Consider the following 4,134-nt stretch of genomic DNA (forward strand, 5'->3'; position numbering starts at 1 on the left):
CCTTAGATGAATATCACAGAGACAATCATCCATCATACAACTCCTACTGGTGAGCCAGCATTGTGGCCGTAGACCCACCGCTGCTAGAAGGTAACTCACCTCGTAGTAGCTGCTGATCTGTGTGGGAATAGTCTATCTGCTGCTGCTGCTGCTTCGGAAATCCTCCGACTGTAATTCCCACAAAACACTTAGTCAAATACTGCGTAAATTGCCCATTTACCCTTAATCAGTCACAAGTTAAGTCATAGTCACCTGCCAGTTGACCATACTCGCCGAGTTGGCTTGCCGACTCGCCGAGTCCCTTTTTCTAAACCCAAGTCTTAATAGTCCTGCATCCTACTCGCCGAGTTCGCCTTCATCCGAAGAACACTCTACGCTGTGAATCACTGAGTTGTATGAACAACTCGTCGAGTCTGTTCTTGATCTAAGAAGATAGTCTTGAACTCGCCAAGTCAGGGCATTGACTCGCCGAGTTCCTTCATGGATGAGTTCGACTTCCAACTCACCGAGTCCACCCCGGATTCACTACACTACTCACCATAACGAAAAGGGGGAAAACTCGGGGACTCGCGTCTCGACTCGCCGAGTCCGATGAACGACTTGCCGAGTCGTTACCATGCAATTACTATATGGTCAATTCTGCTCGAATCCAGCTCATGCCATACATAGATCCGTGATCCTGGGGCTTGATTTACACGTAAAGTTTCCAACTTTACGTGTAAATAGGCAACCATGAGGGTTTTAGGGTCCAAAATGCACCAAAAGGGTAGATCTAGTGCTTTCATGTAATATGGTTCCAAAAAGACAGTAGATCTGAGCTCCTGGAGCTCAACCATGCCTAGATCTAAAGGTTAATTAGCTTATTACGAACCCTCACACCTACCCAAGCTTGGAAATGGTTCAAGAAGGACTTTAATGGAGCTATAAGGGACAATAAGCATGAAAACAAGGGGGGAAACGAGTTATACCTTAGGGAACACACTGAGATAGCTCAAAGATGCTTGACCTCCTCTTCTTATTCTTGATCTACTCTTCTTCCCACTCCAAAACTTCAAGAGGACACACCAAATGCTTCAAACTCACAAGGAAACAAAGCTTGGATGAGATATAGGGCTCTGAGGGTGAATGGGGGCGAGCTTGGGTCGCACAAGCTATCTTAAATAGGGGGCAAACCCTTGGGATTAGGGTTTCATCAAACAACGATGACTTGCTGAGTCCAGGATATGGACTCGCCGAGTTGACAACTTAAGCGTGCCCCTGGACCGCGTCCCTACTCGGCGAGTCAGACCTACAACTCGCTGAGTCCAAGGATAAAATGACAACTACTTAGATAAATTTTTACGTACCAGGAACCAGGTGCTACACAAACTCTCACTTTGGAGAGGATTTTGAAGGTGTGTACGGCCACCTTATGAAGGTGTGCGTCTGTACACCTTCAAGTGATGAAGATTATGATGATTTAGGGCTTAGATCAAGGGGTCTTTCAAGTATAACAAGCTATATGATGAAATACTCATGTTTTTTTTAACCTTTGGAGTGTTCTTGGATGAAGATTCTAGAGAGAGAAAGTAGAGTGTAGCCAAAAAGGGAAAAGAATGAATGAAGGGGTCTCCCCTTATATATAAAGGTGAGTGTGAGGCTGAGGGGTGGGTGTGCGGCCACACACCCATGTGTACGGCCGTACACTCCTCCCAAGAGGGTGTATGGCCCGGTTTTGACCCTATACGACTTGTTAACTCATTCCTAATCTCATTCCCGACTGTACTCAGGCTTAGAACACTTAAACGAACCCTTAAACGATGTTAAAAGATAATGGAATTGAGTTTAATATTGATAGAGTTGACCAATCTTTACAGAATAAAAGCTTCGGGTTGTCACATGGTATATCATATTATTCAAATTCTCCACAGTTGGTCATATGTCAGAAGTAGACATGAATCAATACTGTTATGAGTTGGCTTGTAGATGTCTAAGTTGTTGGACATAGTAAGAGTTGCTACAATACTCATGAGTGCTCATAAGTTCTGAGTATTAGATTCAACCCATGCTCACTTGTATCACTTCATGGAATTTATCTCGAGTGATTGTGAGATGGTATTTCACACCCCCGAACCCCGTTTCTATGAGGACACCGGGTACGCCCAAAGTACGTGTTTGGTACGCGCAACGTAACCCGGAGAGTTGACTTTTGTTGACTTTTAGGGTTTGGTCAACTTTAGGGTCTTTGAGCTACGATAGGGGTAAAATGGTCTTTTACCCTTCTGAGAATACTAAGAGAGGGAATAGTTTAGCCTTGAGAGATGTATTGATTAAGAGTGTTTATGTCATATGGTTAGGCGGAGGCTAGACCAGATTTTTACACAGTTCGAGATTACTGAGTTACCCGAGGTGGGTCTTCTCACTATACTTTACCAGAGTGGTAATTAGAGTTATGTAACAGAGTAATTGTATGTTTTTGCATGATGAGATTTCTATGTGATTTATGCTTTGTATTTATAGAGTTAGGACCGGAAGGTCCACAGAGTTAGGACCAGAGGGTCCACAGAGTTATACCCTCGAGTGGTTATTATGTGTTATATGTGGTATTTTGGGGAACTTACTAAGCATGTATGCTTACAGTGTTGTGTTATGTATTTCAGGTACCAGTGAGGATCGTGGGAAGGCGTCGGCTTGATTAGTACACACACGAGGAGTTTTTTTTTTTTTACATATTATGATATTGGGATGTGATGTTATGGATTGTTGTGTGATACAATGATATTTTTATAACAATTACGAATGAAAGTGTGTTTTTAAAATGTGAAAAAAATTATTTGAAAATTTAGGTGTTACAAGTTAGTATCAGAACCTTGGTTTGAGGGATTCGGGTGCACCTTCAGGCGTATCTGAACTCAAACTAAGGATTTGAGAGATTTTCAAAATAAAATTCACAAAATTTTCTCAAAGAGTAGAAAGTTTTTGAAAGAGCAGAGCAGTGTGTACGATCAGCCAGCGCCCGAACGGTGATTTCCCAAAATACCCTTATATTATGTGTTATGAGATAATATGTTATGCATGCTATTATAGGCTAGGTATTCTTATTAGGACTAGAGTGGCCTGATTTGCGATGCCTTAGCCTAGGGGTTTTGCTAGGAGATGCTTGAGAGCGAGTAGATAGCAGCGAGGAGCTATGAGAGATCTTTTAGAGAGTAGACTATGCATAGTGAGAGTAGAGTACTTGGGATTTGGGTTCCTAGGAGGAGGACTTGGGATGAATACTGATGCAGTGTGGACGGTAGTATTGGGCCCGTACTACTGAAGACACTGGAGTAGTGCGCAACCCAAGTAAGAATCCTTGGTGTACCAGGAAACGAGTAGGGTCGATTTATCGAGTGCGAGTATGTTTGAGCGAGTCTCTGATATGTTTTATGTTGTATTTCAGAGACATCATGGTTGGGACACGCCTGGGACACGCCACAGACCAGGGACCAGCATGGTGAGCGATGAGGAGCTCCGCCAGATGATCCATGAGGAGGTGGCTGCGGCAATCCGCGCAGAGATTACAAAGATGTTTGGGTCTATTAAGACCACTATGATTGAGAATTTTGATGAAAGATACGCAGCGGTTATTGAGGCTGCAGCCATTGCAGCTACCGCAGCTGTTGCTGCTGCCACACCTCAGGGTGGCGATTTGTTGCTGTTTCGGGAGTTTAGCAACACGATGCCACTAGAGTTTGATGGGATGCAGGATCCGATTGCTGTGATAAGATGGGTTTCTGATATTGAGGGATGCTTCTATACGTGTTCATGTCCAGAGCATCTGAGGGTCTTGTTCACGCTGAACCAGCTTCGCTTGGGAGCGAAGGACTGGTGGAAGTTCGTGACGGCGCACTTCTCGTCTGCTGAGCTTGCCGCAACGACCTGGGAGAGGTTCACCGCTATGTTTCATGATGAGTACGTTCCCCCGGTGTAGAGGGAACGTTTGGCCCAGGAGTTTCTTACCCTTAAGCAGGGTCCTGAGTCTGTTACTATGATCACCAGGATGTTCCATGAGAGGGTGATGTTCTGCCCTGAGCACGTGTCTACTGAGCAGACATGTATGAGTCGGTATTTGAGTATCCTGAGGAGGGACATACAAGATTTCGTGGCGAACTC

This window comes from Lactuca saligna, chromosome 4 (assembly GCF_052625555.1).
Source record: "Lactuca saligna cultivar CGN05327 chromosome 4, ASM5262555v1, whole genome shotgun sequence".
NCBI classification, from domain to species: domain Eukaryota; kingdom Viridiplantae; phylum Streptophyta; class Magnoliopsida; order Asterales; family Asteraceae; genus Lactuca; species Lactuca saligna.